The sequence below is a fragment of the Periplaneta americana genome, chromosome 13 (assembly GCF_040183065.1).
Source record: "Periplaneta americana isolate PAMFEO1 chromosome 13, P.americana_PAMFEO1_priV1, whole genome shotgun sequence".
In the NCBI taxonomy this organism is placed as follows: Eukaryota; Metazoa; Arthropoda; class Insecta; order Blattodea; family Blattidae; genus Periplaneta; species Periplaneta americana.
Window position 1 is genome coordinate 163,958,159 of NC_091129.1, and position 22,649 is coordinate 163,980,807.

The 22,649-nt window shown below is 36.5% G+C and overlaps 1 protein-coding gene across 1 annotated transcript in view; it reads left to right on the forward strand.

Moving 5' to 3' along the window:
* The window catches only part of Dh44-R1 (Diuretic hormone 44 receptor 1), a 1,227,197-nt gene that overhangs the window by 539,413 nt on the left and 665,135 nt on the right, over positions 1-22,649 (forward strand). Inside the window, exon 4 of the mRNA XM_069844580.1 lies at positions 14,359-14,418. The gene's annotated coding sequence lies outside the window, so the exon portion shown is untranslated. The remainder of the gene's footprint in view (positions 1-14,358; positions 14,419-22,649) is intronic.

Sequence of the window (22,649 nt, forward strand, 5' to 3'; positions counted from 1 at the left end):
GTATGAAGATTAATAAGGCAATATAATAAATCTGTTTAATTTTCAAAACATTAAAATCAGTAAACAAAAGCTCGCATGAGTAGTCAATTGGTTTATTAAGGCATATTTTAATTATTCTTTTCTGAATAAGTATTAGTGGAGTGAGATTAGAATTACAAGCATTTCCCCACCCTAAAATTTTGTTATTATTTATTTTATTTTATTTTTTTGCTGTTCAACACCATCGATATGGTACTTCTACTGTATAGTACACAGTCAAAGCAGAATGCGAACCTATGATTGAGATTAGTTTTACGATCACTGCTCCCCCGATTCTGCACCAGATTCCTGTTAAAAGAGGCTCAGGTAAGAAGTCGGCTGCTGGGTAACTTTCGGTGTTGGACCCCGGACTCATTTCGCCGGCATTATCACCTTCATGTCATTCAGATGCTAAATAACCTAGATGTTGATAAAGCGTCGTAAAATGACCCAATGAAATAAAATAATAAATAAATAAAATAAGAAGTCGGCTAATACAGCTGTCATCCCACTGAACATGGTGTGAGGAGTACGAAGAAAACGACATTTTTCGTGAATTTGACTCTTTTGTATGTTACAATATTTGGTGTCAATAAACATGGTATTTACCTCCTCTCCGTAACGTGAGGTTTATTACTTTCGAGATATCAGTTTACAAGAAATGTCTCTGTTATTACTTCATATCCAGTCACCATACCCACTGTTACCTCTTCAGTAAAAAAACTTCGCAGACGGTCGTCTAAGAAAGAGTTTTGCTGATAAGACTTAGTTGAAAATATTGGCAGTTACAATATCGTATATCTATTGTTTTTCCCGATGTATACGTTCCATTCACTTGTATTGGAGTGTGAAATATTATTGTGACAAGTTTCAAAGTCTCTCAACTAGTTAAAAATGCCGTCAGTAGCGAACATTCTATAGGTTTTTTTTTTTTCGTAGCATAAAAGCGACTTTTTTCTTTTTTGCTTCTCAAAAAGCTAAGCTTGACACTGTGAATCGCTTGTCACTCGACGTAATAATGGAAATGGACACTCTGGCACATTATTCGCGTCTTAACGTCTAAAACTTATAGAACCAATAATAAAATTACAAATATTATAACATGTTGACTCTGTTCGTTCAGTATAATGGGTGGCACATGTTATTTAGTGAAGAACTGTTTTCAGAACATGGGAGAGGTGATAGTAAGAGAAATAAGAATGCAGTGCATAAGATTTGCTGATATGGCGTTGTTAGGAAAAGAGGAGATAACACATATTACAGCACAAAGCTTTAAGATTAATTTATGGAGTACCAAATACGACTCATTGTAAACCTCTTTTTATAAGGTCACAAATCTTGACATTGCCGTCTATGTATGTATTGGCCTGTCTTCTTTACATTCGGAATAACATTAATAATTACATAGCATGTACTTCTGTGCATAAATATTCTACAAGAAATAATACAAATTTATATATTGACAAATGTAAATACAGTATTACTCAAAATAGTTTTCTATTCTTTGCTTTTAAATTATTTAATAGTCTACCTGTTGATATAAGGAATCTTCCATTCCGAATTTTTAGGACACGAATTAGGACTATATTATTGGCAAATCCATTGTATGATGTCGATGAGTTTTTTAATATTCATGTATCTTAATTTGTATCCATTGTATGATATCATGTATTTTTAATGCATATGACGATGCCTTACATGTTCCACATGTTTTTTTCAAAATAAACTATATCTATCTATCTATCTATCTATCTATCTATCTATCTATCTATCTATCTATCTATCTATCTATCTATCTATCTATCTATCTATCTATCTATCTATCTATCTATCTATCTATCTATCTATCTATCTATCTATCTATCTATCTATCTATCTATCTATCCTACTGGAGCTAAATGACAGCTGTGAGCAATATGGGATGAAAATAAATGCAAACAAGACGAAGACCATGGTTATCGGAAGAAAGATAAAGAAAATAAACAAGCGAATTCGAAACGAGGCAGTAGAACAAGTGGACAGCTTCAAATACCTGGAGTGTACTATAAGCAGTAACATGAGCTGCTGCCAGATAGTGAAAAGGAGGATAACAATGGCCAAGGAAGGTTTTAATAGGAAAAGGAGCATCTTATGTGGACCCTGGAAAAAGAACTAAGGAAGAGACTATTGAAGTGCTTTGTGTGGAGTGCGACATTGTGTAAGGCAGAAACATGGACATTACGACGAAGCGAATAGAAGCATTTGAAATGCAGATGTGGAATATAAATTAAGTTCGTTGTAACTTAGATTTTAGTCTATATGGCATTCAAAATACTTTATTTAAAAGGGGGTTATAAGGGGTGTGAATTAAATAAACCGAAATATCTCGCTTATTATTGATTTTTGTGAAAAATATTACATAACAAACATTTCTTTAAAAATGATTTCCGATAAGTTTTATTACAAGCAACATTTTGATAGGACTGATATTTATGGATATACAAGAGTTTTAATATAACAATTTCCATCGCCGCCTCAGATTATAGTCGTTGTTCCGTAACTCTTATGTGCAAAATATACAATTTTTCAGTAGGAAGAAAAACAGATTTATTCATTCTATGGCAGTGATACATAGGAGATCGTGAATTCTTACATTTTCGTAAGAAAGAAATATAATTACATATACAGGGACATCATTTTATTTTTACTAACATTTCTAATATTAACCTGGCTATATCTTTGGATTAATTTACTCCCTTCCACGACTGGAGTTCGATGATACTGGAGTAAAATACAAACAAATCACTTTACTAGGTATAGGAGGGAAGAAAAGTAGTTAATCCATTTACGTAAACTAGGAAATATCGCGATTTTGAGTTTGATAAATTTCATTAAGTTTTTGTTTAATTAAAGTACAGTACTATTTTAACAATAAGTGTTTTTACTCACGAACTGAGCTGTCCACGTGGACGTATTCATTATGCAGTGTATATTATACTGTCTACAGCACATTAGCGTACAATATAGAGAATGAAGTTAAATTGAAAAATAATCATGATATGGATATTTAAACACATTTTTGAAAATGGTGACCTATCATTTCGATACAGGCTTCAGTTCCTTTGTGCATATTATCGCACTATAGGCTATTGTACCTAATTCCAATTACCAGTTTCGTACTTCGTACGAGTAACTCATGTTGAAATAATTCTGTACATACTCTATAAAAGAGTAGCTACTTTACGTACTGTAAATTTAATCTTTACTTCTCCTCGATCTGAAAAGATAAAATTACTCAGACATGTAATCTACTGTCCGTCCAAGTGATTTTGTCCCAGGGTCGTAAAAAAGGGGGAAATCACGTGACAGTTAATTACTTAACTAGGCCCTTTTATTTAAGTTATTTTAAATAGTTGTACTGTATAATATTACGTAGACGTCCAATTCCTAACAGAAATTAATGTTTTCAGAAAAGAGCTAAGACAGCCTAGCTACTAGCCTTTACAGAGGGGCGAGCAGAAGCGGGTGGGGGAAACCGGGAAGCGACGTAAGCAAACGGACGACAGTACCTGTGCGAAAATACGAGTATGATTCAATATTGAAAGCTCTATCGTCACTGGAAAACGCGAACATATTTCTGGAACATACTATACTCAGTAACTCATATGCGGCCTTGGTTCTGTGTGGAGAACGGTTAGAAATTTACTAGTAGAGGGCATGATAGTGAAGTACATTAAAAAACTCAGGTACAATAAAAATTGAAGTAAAAATAAAATGATGTCCCTGTACTAGATTGTATTATTTGCTGTATCGCTATTTACGCTATTTAATAGAGCAAGAATCTGAAAATCGATGTCACATAGGAGTTATTGCAGGAACGACATCGATGGCTATAATGAAATAAACAAATGACTCTGTCTATTTGAGGCGGCCTTGACGTTTATCAACATTAATATATTAATTTGTAGTTTCTCTAGATGGATGTAATGTTACATATGAGGACTGAAGTAAGATGAAAATAGATCTTCACGCACAGGACACTTGATACTCTGTCGAAATATTGTATAACTTGATTATTGCAACTTCATTTGGTCCACATAAAATACTCTAATTTTATACAATTAAGTTTCTTTTTGTTCACAGAACATAATAGTTAAGAGTTTTGTTGTAAAGATGAGTATTTTTACTTGACCAAAAATACAGCTCATAAATAATAAATAAGCATTATACCATACAGTTCACTGGAGCCGAGTTATTTTAAAAGGTGTCACGAAACGAAGTTCCTGCGCTCATAATTTACCCATATTCGTTTCCTGTCTTTCTTAAAATAATATTTATGTAGGGTACCTCATTTTTTTATTTGCATAAACAATTATATACAACCGAGCGAGTTGGCTCAGACGGTAGCGTTTGAGACGCATTCGGTAAGTCCCGGGTTCAAATCCCGTGGCCGACCAATCTGACTGCGGTTTTTCATGATTTCCCTTAGTCATAAAGGCAAATGCCGGAATGGAAAAATACATACCATGATTCATCACCGCCTCAATTACCAATACCAAAAACATTAATCAAACCCTATAATCAGTTACATGAAAACAAGTCATCTACAACACACAATAGAAACAGGAACTCAACAAGAGTAAAAACGGCCTGCTGATACACCCACACATTCTAAACACGCGACATGACCACAGATGTTAAAGCGTGAATAAAATAAACTTAACAAAAAAAAAAGATGCACGGTAAGGTTAACATAAAAGTTATCTTCGTACACAATCAACTCTGTTAATTTGGAGTGATTTATTAAGGTTGCAATCAAGACTAAATTAGAAAAATGTTAAACGAATTATCCTTGCACCCAAAATGGATGTTCTCTGAACCAAATGACCATATTTTAATTATTTGCATGTAATAACAATTAAGAAACATGTTAAAGGAATTATCATTGCAGTAAATGAGTGGTCTGTGGACAAAAATGATCGCATTTTAATTATTTAAATACAATATAAATTAAGTGACATATTAAAAGATTTATCCTTCTGTTAAACACAAATGTTCCCTGGATCAAATGTCCTATTTTAATTATGTAATTACTTTATATTTATTTCTAACGAGTGCAGCGGAGGGCACGAGTACGACTAGTTTTAAATAAAAATTAATCTGATTAATAAACAATCACTTACATACACTGTAATTACTTCTAAGATTTCAAATTAAAAATTATATTTCACTCTGCACAGCCAAACCAGCGTCAGTTACGTACTGCGCTCTAACGTCGAAGCTGGACAATAAAGGCCTCCCCAAACAGACGCGATACGGAATGCGTTACGATAGCGTTACGATTTCGCGATAACGCAATATCGCACTATCGCGAAGAGGTGCCCAAACTGGCGCGTCCGCGATATAGGCCTACGATATTCTAACGTCCCCAGCCAATCAGATTATCGTAATGGGTGACCACATACGCGGATTTTAGTTTTCCAGCCACACCGCAAAGACCAGTTACTTTCAGCAGGTGTATATCACTTGTGCTCACAGATTGCGATTTCGGATTACTTGTAAACGAACGTGGAATTTTTTATTGAGTTCGTAAAGGAAAATCCATGGCAAGGAAAAGGAGAAGAAATGGAAGGAGATAGCTACAAAGTTAGATGTAAACAATAAGTGAAATTATTTATTTATAATTTGATGTCATACTGGCTTGTAGACTTAGCGGGGTTTAAGCTAGAAAATAAATAACTGTCGCAAAAATGCACAAATGAAAAAAAATATATTTGTGGAAATTGCAAAATGCTTGTACAATATTATAAATAATTGTGCAGAAATATAAAATTAATAAAGTATGTGGAAACAAAAAGTTATGTAATTTGTTTGTCGGAGTTTTATTACTTTTAATATCTTACCACACTCCAGATATACTTATGTAAGTAGGTAAATCATCAGACGTAGGTATGTTTAGAATAAATTACCAATGAATTTACTTCACATTAAAATTAGTTATTTTATGGGTACTCTAAACATTGAAATTCTTTACTAGTAGGCTTTTCAAGGCTAGCAGAGTGCTAAGGTTAGTTGTTGAACTAACGTATAAAATTAATCTTTTTCTTCCCTTGTGGCATTTAACTCGTGAATCCACAACCTCCTGCAACAAAAAGAGCAAATTAAAAAAAAAATAAAGTTTATAATCGGGTAGGGGTACTTATTATTTATTTCACGTTCTTGGCAAAGAAAAGCTAATTCATCACTTTATACCTTTTTATATTCTACCATGGACTTACCTGCGCCTGCTTTGCCTGCGACGATTCTCATACAAGAGAAGTTCCTCTTCCTTTGAAGATGAATCCAGAAATGACACACTTCAACCTAGCATCAAAATAAACGCGTGGCGTTTTCGCGATATACATCTCCGGGAGAATAGATCGCAAAATCGTCGCGTTCTACTTGCTGCGATAATAACGCATGTTGCGATAATCGCGTGTGTGTGAACACAATCATTGAACGCAATGAAAACATTTATCGCAAAATCGTAACGCTATCGTAACGCATTCCGTATCGCGTCTGTTTGGGGGAGCCTTAATGCTCCACGTGAAGCTCAATGCTACGAAAGAGGAAGAGAAGACAGTTACGCAGCCATAACATGCGATCCAGCAGGCAGTGGTTTCAGTGGAAGCAAGGCCATTTTGTTATGCAGTTTTTTTGCTGTCATGTGTTATAACGGCCATATTGTACTATTTGTTCACAGTTATTAAAGATCAATTATGTCAAATACCACATCATCAGTGGATCTCTGTGTATCAGCAAGAAGCTCCAAAACGGCTAGTGATGAAACACAAATGAAGGTAAAATTGTGCTACTTTTATTCATTAGGGTTTAAGCCCCTACAAATCTAAATGCGTGCTGTTCGGAGTCAAGGGGTGGGTACACGAATTATTGATGTTGGATATGTGTAGAAATGATTAAAGTAGTTAAAATAATCTGGTGTTATTATATAGGTTTACGTTTACTTTTGACCGCTTGACAAACCTGTACATTAGTTACAGTATATAAGGCTTATGATGTAGGGGTCAAAATGAGACTAAAATTCTCTCTAGGATTTTATGATTTTTTTTTTTTTTTCAGAGTTATGGTCTGAATAAAAGTGCAATAAAAGACACAAACCGTCCGTCACGCTACATGCAACGGCTTACGGTTTATGCGCGGTGATACACTTGGGTATTTTACGCATCAAGCCATTGTTATGTTACTGTAAACTGCCGTAGTATTAATTATGTGGCCAGCACTATATCTGGACTTTAATCCGTATCCGGGGGATCATATGGAATGCAATTTTATGGGAGGGGAACACTATGACTAAACACTGCGACCTTTTATTATCTGTTGCGCTAACCTTCAAGCTAGGCGCATTCCCAAACCCATACCGGCTGACTATACTAAGATTCGCTGCGTACCCAGGTTTCTAGCAGGCACCCCCCCCCCTCGTCCTAGGCCAACCTTCTCCGTGCGTCGCCAGCAGGCGTTCGGGAAATACTATGGCATTATGACGAAATGGAGAAATATTGACGAAATAATGTAGATGCCTAATATGAGGAAGCGGGAGAACCCCGAGAAAAAACACAACTGCGACTTTGTCTGCCACAGTTGTTACTATGATGAAGAATCGCAGACCTGGCCGGGTGGAGGATCACATATACAGGGACATCATTTTATTTTAACTAACATTTTTAATATTAACCTGTCTATACCTTTAGAGAACCGGAAACACAGTTTGCTATCCCCTTCCACGACTGTAGTTCGATGATACACAAACAAATCACTCTACTAGGTATAGGAAGGAAGAAAAGTAGTTCATCCATTTACGTAAACTAGGAAATATCGCGATTTTGAGTTTCATAATTTTCATTAGGTTTTTGTTTAATCAAAGTACAGTACTGTATTAAGAATAAGTGTTTTTACTCACGAACTGAGTTATCCATCATTATGCAGTGTATATTATACTGTCTACAGCACATTAGCGTACAATATAGAGAAAGAAGTTGGATTGAAAAATAATCATAATATGAATATTTAAACACAAGTTTGAAAATGATGGCCGTTCATTTCGATACAGGTGTCAGTTCTTTTGTGCATATTATCGCACTATAGACTACTGCATCTAATTCCAATTGCCAGTTTCGTCCTTCGTACTAGTAACTCATGTTGAAATAATTCTGTACCTACTCTTCGTACTGTAAATTCAATCTTCACTTCTGCGGACCCGAAAATATAAAATTACTCAGACATGCTATCTACTGTCCGTCCAAGTGGTTATGCCGCAGGATTGTAGAAAGGGGGGAAATCACGTAACAGTTAATTACTTAACGAGGCCCTTTTATTTAAGTTAAATTAAACACCTGTATAATATTACGTAAAGGTCCAATTCCAAACAGAAATTAATGTTTTCAGAAAAGAGCTAAGACAGCCCAGCTATTATAGAGGGGCGAGCAGAATCAGGTGGGGGAAATCGGGATGCGACGTAGGCAAACGGACATTACCTGTGCGAAAATGTGATTCAATATTGAAAGCTCTTTCGCCACTGGAAAACGCGAACATATTTCTGGAACGTACAGTACTATACTCATTCAGTATTGATTACTATCTGCGGTCTTGGTTCTGTGTGGAGTTGGAACTTCATTAGTAGAAGGGGTGGGAGTGAAGTACATTCAAAAACTCAGGTACAATAAAAATTGAAGTAAAAATAAAATGATGACCCTGTAGTTACAAGTAGCCTACACCTCGATGTCATTTCTCTCGGAGCAGAACAGCAAAGACAAATTGTAAATATCTGAGAAACTTTTCGAAATGAAAGGGACGGGTCTCGTTGAGTTAAAAATCACTGAGACGGTGACGTCTCTGTTTACAGCTTCAGGGGCGTAACTTTGAACCTTACCTTTTTACTTGATGGAGGATTTCACTTTTAACGTTTTAATTTTGTTCTTATCGCTTCCTCTCTTTCTCTTGCAAATTTTACATTTACACACTGTGGCTTAGGGAAACGCTGTGACATACGATCAGTTGATTCTTGGAAGCGCAAAGAAAGCTTGTTCATTTGACTGATGCGCAGAGAACGATTTTCGGTCCTCGTGCCGTCATGCTCGTTACAGGGCTGCTATGAATCACGTAATGCTGATTACAGGGCGCATTCGAAAGCGCGGTCTTGAGCTGTTCGTATCGGGAAATGTATTGTGCAGAACGGGTAGAAGCCAGCGTATGCGTTACATATTCTGCGTTTTATCCCTCATATCAGGATTTTTATAGAGTTCAAAGTGTATTTGTTAAATAACAGAGTTCTGTATAACATTCCATGTACTTAACAATGCCACCCGTTGGCTCTAAATTAGGAAGTGCTAATGAAACGTTACACAGTCAAACTAGGGAATTATTTATAACGTTCATAAATTTATGAAAAACGGAACAGGCTCCGCTCGTAACGTAAGGAGTATATACAGATTAAAATAAACCGACCATAGTACCACGCTAGTTATCGGAACATTTTAATAAAATCACGTAGTATTAGTGTTTTATTACAATGTCAAATATCAATTATTACACACTCACATATTTCTTATAACATCTTTGTAATTTCATTCAGTGATTTTATATGTAAAAGAATTCGTGCTTCTGTATTTTCAACAATGTTACGTTACTAGTTACTCTGCAACAAGGTTTAGGTTCCGTTACATGCGCTGTAATAAATCTCACTCGAAACATCAAGCCAGCAGACGACAGAACTGACGACAGTTTACCAATCGAATCGAAGCGAGGTCGAGTGCACCCGAACGTTTCCGAAAGTTCGCGCAGCTTTCCGTGGAAAGCTCTTCTTGCGTTTACTCTAATTTCGGCTAATTTGCAATACTAAGTACGTAATGGGATTGTTTTGATATTCAGTTAGCAAATTGCAAGGGCTTGAACTTTCTTTACTGTTTGATCTTGAAATGTAGACGAGTGACGAGGTTCCCTTGATATCTGGTTAGCATGAGATCATTGGGAAGTCATTTCTGTTTTCGCCGGTAATTTTAAAATTATGCACTATGTTGTCGTTGTTTGCAGTCTAATGGACTCAAACACCGGGGAATAAAATGGCAACGGATGATTTCTTAGCTTCGTTTCCTGGACATTAAAAAGCCAGAGTTTTTATTTTATAGATTTACTGCAAAAAAATAAAATAAATAATCCTCGTAGTGGTAGAATTACTCGTCAGCTGTTACGCTCTTCACAAAGTTCCTTTACTTAACGGACAGATGACTCTGTAGGCCAACACATCTATTGATAATACTGCGGTAGTATATCTGCAAACACCCCCTCGAGATCGCAGAGTCCTCTCTTGGACAAGGTAAAACTTAACTATAGTGAAAAGTGCATCTCACTCTACGTCCAGAAGTAGTATTTAATGTTTAAGGGGCAGAATACTGAAACTATCACTATAAGTGATTCAAATTAAGATCTGCCCATCTTCTTTTTCAGTATCCCATATCTCTATGTCAGACAGGTTTTTGCTGCTCTATTTGGATTAATTCTTAATTTGTGTTCATGCAGTTGTTTCTGTCGTCTCTGCCTTCAAATGATATAATGGTTCCATTCGTTTGCTGTAAATACGTCGTGCGAGAGCCCTAATAGACCCGGTGGGACGGGACAGAATCACACGTGGCAGAATCGTTAGTGACCCAGTTAACTACTCGTACATGTTCTGTAACTGCTGACTGGATAATTGAGAACTACAATAGCTGTATGTACACGACATCAACATCTGATTTAGTTGTTCCATTGTGCATATAGGCTGTAATAAATAATAATAATAATAATAATAATAATAATAATAATATATAATATAGTATTCCATAATATAACATACAGTATAAAGTGGCATATCATTGTATGTTGAATTCTGTGATTATAAGGTTTAAATGTGTGAAATAATACGTTTGTGCGAGATCGTGCGTATTTGCTTTCTTTCCGCACAAAACCAATACGCGGTAAGTGTGAAATACCACATTCAGTATTCCCAACGTAACACACATAACAATTTCCCTCTTCTTACCGCTTAAGCGCCATATTCATTTTACTGCTTTAGGCTTTTAACATATTATTTTTAGAGACGTTTAACATAGAAATAATTATACATTGGAAACTTACCACTGCAATTTCACCTAAATTGCACTGTTAATTATTGTTTTTAAATATTTGCAAAAATTAAGTAAGCTCTACAACACCACAAAAGTTGCTGCATTCCTGATACATGTAACATTAAGGAAGCCGCGAAAAAATCAACAAGATTCCAGATGCCGATGTTATTACTGCAATATGTTATATAAATAATGTTGTTAAAATATTAAAATGAAAAATAAATCATTACATAACCTTACCGTTTGTTTTAAGTTCGCATTTATAGACTGCGGGAAAAAAAGTCAGACGTATATCACGGCCTGCTGGAATATAGTAAACACAGAAAACATTTTATAGCAACAATGTTGAAGATAGATATCTTGGTTATTAAAAGTTGCCGTCATTGAACAGAAACCAAGATGGAGATTTCATTGCAACTAATTAGAAATTCGTCTTTCAGGTATGTAATAAACGATCTTCGCACAAAATAATGTACGATACACGAGCGGTATGTTTGTTTTCATGTTCTCGGAAATTAAAAAAGCTCAACTACGTTTCGGTTTTTCAATCTTTTCCTCGAACATGAAAACATCAACATACCGCTCTTGTAACGTATATTACTATTTTATAGATGTTTTTCATTACTATGACGTCTGAGTTGTAACTTCAAGTCCACCGCTGTGGAGTAACGGTTTAGAATGCCTCACCGCGAAACAAGCGGGCCCGAGCTCTAGATGACTATTCAGTTACTGCTTCTCTGTGCAACATATGTACTAACGTATCACATTGCCGGATAGGGGTGCTCTCGATTGGTGTTAGCTGCGGATCGTTATAGTATCTATGGGACAGAATGATAACGTTTCCATTGTAAAATATGCAAATAAAATGTTGGAAATATTGCACGTGTATAGATACATAACTTCTAATTATTATTATCCAAAGCACCTAATTTATCTGCTATGTTAAAAGTGACTTAGACTAGTATATAGAACTACCTCAATCCAGAATTTATTAAACACATAAGCGACTAGCTACTTAAATAGAGTTCTCAATAGCGTTTATCAACGGAACTGTCCGCTACTTTGTCAAATTTATGAGTAATATTTTTATTATATGGGAGAGAACCAGCCTGTTGCACAACGCCTAACCTGGGAGATGATGGTTTGTCTTTCCAGTATCCATCTTCCAGGCGCGTTGCCTTCTTCAAGGCTTCGAGTCGCCCGATCTCCTACTCCTCTAGGTCATAATATAACCTTCTGTCTGCTCGACTAGAGAGACAGAGAAGAACTTATAATATATTAGTGATTTTTTTTTTAACAATTTTGCATCATTATATTGATATTTGGCACTATATTAACTGTAATATTATAATATTCTAGCATCTATTACCATCATGTATTTTCTTTCTTTTGTTTGTTTTGTTGTTGTTTTTTTTTTCTCTCTCTTAGGATAACAGGCAGGGTTTGGAATTGAACGGGTTACATCAGCTTCTTGTCTATGCAGATGACGTGAATATGTTAGGAGAAAATACACAAACGGTTAGGGAAAACACGGAAATTTTACTTGAAGCAAGTAAAGCGATCGGTTTGGAAGTAAATCCCGAAAAGACAAAGTATATGATTATGTCTCGTGACCAGAATATTGTACGAAATGGAAATATAAATATTGGAGATTTATCCTTCGAAGAGGTGGAAAAATTCAAATATCTTGGAGCAACAGTAACAAATATAAATGACACTCGGGAGGAAATTAAACGCAGAATAAATATGGGAAATGCGTGTTATTATTCGGTTGAGAAGCTCTTATCATCCAGTCTGCTGTCCAAAAATCTGAAAGTTAGAATTTATAAAACAGTTATATTACCGGTTCTTCTATATGGCTGTGAAACTTGGACTCTCACTCTGAGAGAGGAACATAGGTTAAGGGTGTTTGAGAATAAGGTGCTTAGGAAAATATTTGGGGCTAAGCGGGATGAAGTTACAGGAGAATGGAGAAAGTTACACAACACAGAACTGCACGCATTGTATTCTTCACCTGACATAATTAGGAACTTGAAATCCAGACGTTTGAGATGGGCAGGGCATGTAGCACGTATGGGCGAATCCAGAAATGCATATAGAGTTTTAGTTGGGAGACCGGAGGGAAAAAGACCTTTAGGGAGGCCGAGACGTAGATGGGAGGATAATATTAAAATGTATTTGAGGGAGGTGGGGTATGATGATAGAGACTGGCTTAATCTTGCACAGGATAGGGACCTATGGCGGGCTTATGTGAGGGCGGCAATGAACCTTCGGGTTCCTTAAAAGCCATTTGTAAGTAAGTAAGTAAGTCTCCATAGACATGTTAACCATCTTTCGTTTTGCCTATCCCTCACCACAAGAAGGTGTAGTTAGAAATTCACCTTCATTAAGGTATGAGGCCAAAGAGGTATTTTCCATTCTGTCTAGTACTTTTGGATAACATATTTACTTATCGATTGAATTAAAAAATGAATAGAATTTTAAAGAAAAGGAATAGAGAGCAACTACAGACAATAAAAAAACACTATTCGTCGGAAATCGTCATACCTTCTTGGTTCAGAAACGAGGATGCAAGAAGACGAGGAATTATTGAGAAAGATATAGTAGCTCTGCTTTGGCTAATTACTTTTCTTCATACGAGTTAGGTAAAATGGTGAAATATTATTAGCCGCCGATCGGCATCAAGGCGATGTAACGCTTGGGAGTTTAGAAGGTGAGGGTATGAAGACAGACTATGTACGGATTGGTAATTACGTCACATCAATAAAACGAAGCACATCATATCAGTACATAGTCAAATAACACAGGAAGACCTCCAACTCAATGTATACTTTGAAGAGGCTATTGAAGCCTTGTTAAACTGAAGCCAATGGTGACGAAAACCGGAACTACACCTAAAATTATCAAATTTCCAACCAGGTTCTTCCCTTCATCCCATCGGAACATAGTAACCATACTCCGAACCTATGCTACAAACCAAGGAACTTCTATGAGGACACGTCTTCCATCATAAGAGTTAAACACCCCTGATCAGTACTAGAACAAATGAAAGAAGTGGAGAGTTTGAAGTTCTTTTTTATGACAACTGTAGCTCTCATAGCCTATTTATATTGCATGCTGTACACGAAGATTAAAGATACATTTTTATAACATCATCATGTCTCATAAAACATTTTTGCATATCTATGTCTTTCTGTTTCAGGTGATAGGAAACGCCTTTCTGAGATATTTCATTTCTACATCTGCCTTTGCCACCTATTCGGTAAGTTTGATTTCAGTTACAATAACACGGCATTGAATCATTGTGTAGAGTCTACTGCTTCTCGTTCTATTTGTATTTATTTTATTAAACACTTATTGACTTTAATAGATTGGGCAAAGTTGACAAGATACATGTTGAACTTTATTGAATTACGAAAAAGTGATAGCCTACATAGTGGTGACCAACGAATAACAAATATTTCTTAGATGTCTGTAATTCAGTTTGACAAAATTTACAGTGATATTAGTACGGTAATGTGTTTCTTCTATTGGAGATTTATCCTTCGAAGAGGTGGAAAAATTCAAATATCTTGGAGCAACAGTACCAAATATAAAAAATGACACTCGGGAGGAAATTAAACGCAGAATAAATATGGGAAATGCGTGTTATTATTCGGTTGAAAAGCTCTTATCATCCAGTCTGCTGTCCAAAAATCTGAAAGTTAGAATTTATAAAACAGTTATATTACCGGTTGTTCTATATGGCTGTGAAACTTGGACTCTCACTCTGAGAGAGGAACATAGGTTAAGGGTGTTTGAGAATAAGGTTCTTAGGAAAATATTTGGGGCTAAGCGGGATGAAGTTACAGGAGAATGGAGAAAGTTACATAACACAGAACTGCACGCATTGTATTCTTCACCTGACATAATTAGGAACTTGAAATCCAGACGTTTGAGATGGGCAGGGCATGTAGCACGTATGGGCGAATCCAGAAATGCATATAGAGTTTTAGTTGGGAGACCGGAGGGAAAAAGACCTTTAGGGAGGCCGAGACGTAGATGGGAGGATAATATTAAAATGTATTTGAGGGAGGTGGGGTATGATGATAGAGACTGGCTTAATCTTGCACAGGATAGGGACCGATGGCGGGCTTATGTGAGGGCGGCAATGAACCTTCGGGTTCCTTAAAAGCCATTTGTAAGTAAGTAAGTAATGTGTTTCTTCAATACTCTAGTGCATCTGTTATTATGGTGTTTTATCACGATGCCAAATTCAAAGTAACACTTGTTCTTGAGCAAAAGTTTTGTTGTAGAATAATTTTTATTAACAAGGTCTATAAGTTGCTTCCCAAATAATTTCAATTGAATTCATGGCCCACATCTTTGGAATCCATTCGACTTCACTATTGCAGCTGTGGGCATGAATCATTACAGATTTCAAAGAATGGAATAGTTTTATCGTACAGGAAAATACATTATTTACTGGACAAATTTTCTTTTAAATTATGGAAATAGGCAATTATTCAGTCTTTATGCATTGTTCAGTTACAATTATAGTATTTTAGAATTGCAATAGACTTGTAACTATGAAAGAAATTGTATAATATTTTCAATACATTTTGCAGTTTAATTCTTATTTCATTGTTGACACATTATGAAAGATTTGAACGGCATGATAATAAGAAACTATGTTGCACTGTGGAACATTTTAAATAACTAACTCCATTGTTGATAACTCAGTGAAAGACTGAGGCTGCCTTTATAACATTTTATCATGAATTAGCGTTTCTTTTATAAGGGCAGAATTGACTCTTGGTTTCCAGCTACAGTAAATGATGCCAATAATGTGGTTCTTCCAGAACACAACTTTCAAGTTACGTGCTATGAAAACATCCCAAGGGTACAGTTTGTCCAGCCATGAAGCAACACATTGCATAGACCAGATCGTTAAAAATTTAATATCATTCAATTCGCACCGCAATACTTGACGGCACTCCGCCAGAAAATGAAAGGAAGGACCAATCGTAACAAGACGAGACGATGGCGGAGGCAAGTGGCTATCACTTGGGAGATCGCTGGTCGTTTCTCCATCCGTGAAATTGATTTTTATCGCAACTATTTCTGTAACGGTTCCATATCCCATCCGATCCTTCTTCCTACGAGTAGCGGGTAGGTATGTCCAACAAGTTACAATGAGCTTTTCATGTCGCATTTCCATTCGGATAAAATTGTGTCATAAAGATTGAAAGTACTTTCTCATCAACCGATTTAGACGTTTCGTAAAGTTCAATTCTTTTTTTTTTAGTGACTAGGTGTAGATATTTTGGTCCGTCCACACCTGTGGAGTAACGGTTAGCGCGTCTGGTCGCGAAATCAGGTGGCCCGGGTTCGAATCCCGATTGGGGCAAGTTACCTGGTTGAGGTTTTTTCCGGGGTTTTCCCTCAATCCAATACAAGCAAATGCTGGGTAACTTTCGGTGCTGGACCCCGGACTCATTTCACCGGCATTATCACCTTCATTTCATTCAGACGCTAAATAACCTAGATGTTGATACAGCGTCGTAAAATAACTCAATAAAATTTAAAAAAATATATTTTGGTCCATTTTCTTGGAAAATCATTCCAAATATATAGAAAATTAAATTGTTTATGTCATTTAACCTAAAACAAATCTTATGTTTACCACATGGCACGAAAAGATCATCATCATCATCATCATCATCATAATCATCACCATACACGATTCCATTGTTTCTTAACACAAAATGAAATCTGAGGTTTTTAAAGCTATTCTTAGTCTAGTCTTTCTTACGAGTCTATATAATTAAAAGTTTATAAAGGAATTCTGTTGTCATCCGTATTGTTTAGTACATGTATCCATTGCTCCTTTAATTAAGCTTCTTTCAAAAATAGATACAGTACAAGTTCTAATTCTTGTAAAATGTATTAATTTCTTCAATGATCTAATAAAGTGTGTCCAGTTATGTGTGTTCAGTTTCATCTCTTCAGTATTTAATCTTCTTAAATCTTCTTTTCAAAATGTTCAAATTTCGCTGTCATATAACTAAGGAAATGCTGAGATGTTGCATAATTTTTCTTATTCTTTTCAACCAGTTTTGGTCAGGAAATTTGTTTCTGTGTTTGTTCGTTTTCGCGCTAGAAATCAGTTCGCAGTAATTCCTTTTCGAAGTGTTGATCGTTTATGATAATTTAGACAGAAGTGAAATGTGATAAAATTATGAACCTAGAATCGTGATGCGTTCACAATGCAGATATGAGTTATCATAAATCCATTCTCACAAAATTAATAGGCCTGTTAGTGTCTGAAGTAGACGGGCTTCCTTTATACCATACCACTGTACTGCATTTCATGCGTCACAACCTAACATAACCTACTATTTCGTATGTAATGCTGAGAATTGCCTCGCTCTTTTGTTAACCAGAAAAAGATATCCCTACTATACGCACCCAAGTATGCAAGCATTATTTTACTGAACATAACGGACAGAAACACTTGTCACTGTTGAGACGGTTCCTCGTATAGGATAAGGAGATTTTCATTAGATTAGTATTTCGTGTTAATATTCTCATATGGATAGAATACGCGGACGTGTAAGTTAGTTTCAAAATCTGAGACGGAAGTAACAGGTGGACAGGAAGGCCGAAGGGAAGCCAGGCTGACAGGAAACATGTGTCCAGGCGTGGAGTTGACTGATGAGGGAATGTATGGACTTTGCCTGCGGGTGGTCAGTAAGATGACGCCAAGCCAGGTTCCAATAGAGATGATCTGGTATATGTCAGAGAAGTGTCAGGACGCCGGAAGTAGGGGGATGTTCTAGTTAACGAACAATTTTTGAAGAACGCGTCTTAAGTGACGTAAGTGTAATCATGGCCAATCAGGATTCTTATTAGAGACACGTGATATATAGATAGGAGGGTGAAATTCTATGTTTGGTGGTTGAAAGTAGAGGATAGATTTGGCAGATAGACAGAAGGCAGATAGACAGTGTTCGGAGAGGTCGAACTCCACATATTCTCGGCAAACCTAATTCGGAAGTATAACAATTTACGGACTTAGAATTTTTAGTGGGTGTAGTAAGAAGTCGTGTGTTGCATTATTATTATAAGTCTGAATTCTTTCCTCTCATCACGTTATCAACTGTCCGTTATATTACTGGTGTTTTATAGTACAAAAGATATAATTACGTGAACTCAGAAATTAGTATACCAACTTGCGGGAAGTGAGAGCGAGATATTATACACTTGGACGCGCATTTCTGCTGATCTGAAACGAACACTTAATAGTAATAATAAACGCTTTCATAGTTCTTACCAACAACTTCTGGTGTGCGCCTACATCATTTCAACCTACGAGCACGTCTCCCAAACCCCATGTCCCGACCGTTTTGCAGCTGACCTGGGAACCTCATCCTCTACCGAAGTAATCTCGAGGAGGCTGGCGCCCAAATTAATCAGTGTATATAATTAATTATTTATATCGACGTGCCATCCTCGAGATACTTTCCATATTTCGGAGCTGGCAGCCGAGGGCGACGACGACGGTTACACTGTAGAGATCGGAGTCTATGCTGTAGCGTGGTGGACTGCACGGGCAGCAGCGTTAAGGCGACTGCATAATACAATTTTATTTTCATACAATTGTCAAGTGTTTATTTACCTCCACATCGTTCTTTTATGGAAAAATCGGACTATCATTAGCAAGGTATATACAAAATGCATTACTTTATAGAATTCAATGTCTGTCTTCATAGTAACTAAAACTAATTTTCCATATTAACAGACTGTACCGAACGCACGCTGCTATAGGATGACAAATCACGTTAAGTATCACAGGGCGTAACATATTTCGCATCAAATGTTTGTTTACCTCAGTATATCTAGTAGTACAGGGACATCATTTTATTTTTACTAACATTTTTAATATTAACTTGCCTATACCTCTGGATCAACGCCGTTTGCTATCCCCTTCCACGATTGGAGTTCGACTGGCGTAATATACAAACAAATCACTTTACTAGTTATAGGAGGGAAGAAAAGCATTTCATCCATTTACGTAAACTAGGAAATATTGCGCTTTTGAGTTTGATCATTTTCATTAGGTTTTTGTTTAATCAAAATACAGTACAGTATTAACAATGAGTGTTTTTACTCACGAACTGAGCTGACCATGTGGGCGTATTCATTATGCAGTGTATATTATACTGTCTACAGCACATTAGCGTACAATATAGAGAATGAAGTTAAATTGAAAAATAATCATAATATGGATATTTAAGCACATTTTTTAAAATGGTGGCCGTTCATTTCGATACAGGCTTCAGTTCTATTGTGCATATTATCGCACTATACAATATTGTACCTAATCCCAATTACCAGGTTCGTACTTCGTATCAGTAACTCATGTTGAAATAATTCTGTACTTACTCTATAAAAGAGACCTTACGTACTGTAAATTCAATCTTCACTTCTGCCCGATCCGAAAAGATAAAATTACTCAGACATGCTATCTACTGTCCGTCCAAGTGGTTATGTCGTAGGGTCTAGAAATGGAGGTAATTACGTGACAGTTAATTACGTAACGAGGCCCTTTTATTTAAGTTATTTTAAATAGTTGTATGATATTACGTAGACGTCCTATTCCTAACAGAAATTAATGTTTTCAGAAGAGAGCTAAGGCAGCCCAACCACTAACTGGCGAATAAAACTGGTGAGGGAAACCGGGATACGACGTAGGCAAATGGACGACAATATTGAAAGCTCTTTCGTCACTGGAAAACGCGAACATATTTTTGGAACGTACTCTGTACTATGACTGTATATGCGGTCTCGGATCTGTGTGGAGGACGGTTGAAATTCATTAGTAGAAGGGGTGGGAGTGAAGTACATTCAAAAACTCAGGTACAATAAAAGTTGAAGTACAAATAAAATTATGTTCCTGTATAAGACCACCGCTGTGGACTAACGGTTAGCCTGCCTGACCGTGAAACGAACGAGCCAAGATTCAAATCCTGGTTGCTACAAGTTACATGGTTAAAGTTTTCCGGAGTTTTCCCTCAACAAAGTAAGAGCAAATGCTGGGTAACTTTCGGCGCTGGACCCTGGACTCATTTCGCTGGCATTATCATCTTCATCCATTCAGACGCTAGATAACCACAATAGTTGACAAAGCGTCGTAATGTAACCAATTAAAAATTCAGTATAGGCTTCCACTACTAGATGTAACTTAAAAATTCTGAACATATCTGTCATTGAAAGTATATAGAAGACAGGGCCCTCGGCCAAAAAGGATGCGACGACGTGATCTGTATTACGGCTGGTTCACAATAAACCGGGAACGAGAACCAGAATGAAAACGAGAAGCAGAGGACGTGAATATGGAAATGTTTGATTCACAATAAATCAAGAACGTAGACGACTATGGATATCGATATGCATGTCAATAACGATATGTAAAGTCGATATTACGCATTCTGGTGTTATTTGTGTATAATTGACCAATGGCGTTCTCTCATAAGTACAAGGCAGCCAACATAAACACAGGTTAATCAACTTCGAAATTTCAATTGAAACATTTCATTAGGTACGGTACTATAAATATGTCCATGCATCTTTATTATCACAACCTATTTTAAGTGTACCATAACGTAAAATAATTAGAGAAAAACATTTGTAATAGAACAAAAATGAACACAACAGTAGTTATTGAATTGAAGCATGAATATGTAGTGTATGATACAACCAATACAGTAATAAAATATGATTCACTTACGATCGGTGTTCAAAGATGCAGCTATTGAAAGTCACGTATTCTCCTTCATTTTCTCATCCTTATACGAGGCGCGCCGCTTATCGTAAACGTGAGGATTTTCCTCAACACTCAATATTAGAATCTCATCAAATAAAACTTGCTCCATGATGCACAGCACAGAACAAAATAATGCATAGGTTATGTCACGGTCTTCTTGCTACAAAATATATGACGACAAAATAGCTTTTAGATGGCAATAGAATGAATCTAATGGGCTGTGATCGGAAACGTGAACGCCAAAGTTGAAACTTGGCCAACTCTCCGTTCCCGATCCCAGGCTCCGGCAAGCTTTTCGTTAATTGTGAATGCTCACATTTAAATGTACACATTTTAATAATTTTACCGTTTTCGTTTTCGTTCCGATTCTCGTTTCCGGTTTATTGTGAACCAGCCTTTACGCTCAGACTTTTTATCTCCGGAAAGGAGCCAGTACTAGTGTTGTCAGATCGTGTTCCCATAACTTCCCTCGTGATGGGTAGAAATTTCTCTTTTACGAGTAAAATTTTCCTCGACCTCTCCTATCTACTTCATTCATTCATTCATTCATTCATTCATTCATTCATTCATTCATTCATTCATTCATTCATTCATTCATTCATTCATTCATTCAGTGTTCTGCCCAAGGGCAGGTGTTTCACTGCAAACTCAGCCTTCTCCAATCTTTCTTACTTTCTGCCTACCTCTTTGTCTCCTCATATGATCCATATGTCGTCTATCAACTGTTATCTTCTTCTGCCCCGAACTCTTCTGCCGTTCACCATTCCTTCCAGTGCATCCTTCAGTAGGCAGTTCTTCTCAGCCAATTTCTTTTCCTCTTCCTGATAGTGTCTACTTCACTATCAGACGTAATTGCATGCTGTTTACTACTTCACTTAACTTCACTAGTGGTAGGTAAAATGAACGCCTCTGGACACCTTGTCTCAGACTGGGATATGCAATCACAATGTGAAAAAATTATGTAATGTTCTGCAATTGCAAGTTCGGTAATTCCCTGAATATCATACTTAAGTCAGTGTATACGAGAATAAAAGACTGATGTAAAACCAGATAAACGAACCAATATTGCGTTATCAGTAAAGCAGGTCATGGGTCTCGAAGTCTCAAGCGGGTTTATGTCTCACTACTGTTTCTCTCTCCTTCCAGTAATTTTGTGGCACAGTCGATCACAGTCTCGTGATCAGAATATCGTACGAAATGGAAATATAAAAATTGGAGATTTATCCTTCGAAGAGGTGGAGAAATTCAAATATCTTGGAGCAACAGTAACAAATATAAATGACACTCGGGAGGAAATTAAACGCAGAATAAATATGGGAAATGCGTGTTGTTATTCGGTTGAGAAGCTCTTATCATCCAGTTTGCTGTCCAAAAATCTGAAAGTTAGAATTTATAAAACAGTTATATTACCGGTTGTTCTGTATGGTTGTGAAACTTGGACTCTCACTCTGAGAGAGGAACATAGGTTAAGGGTGTTTGAGAATAAGGTTCTTAGGAAAATATTTGGGGCTAAGCGGGATGAAGTTACAGGAGAATGGAGAAAGTTACACAACACAGAACTGCACGCATTGTATTCTTCACCTGACATAATTAGGAACATTAAATCCAGACGTTTGAGATGGGCAGGGCATGTAGCACGTATGGGCGAATCCAGAAATGCATATAGAGTGTTAGTTGGGAGACCG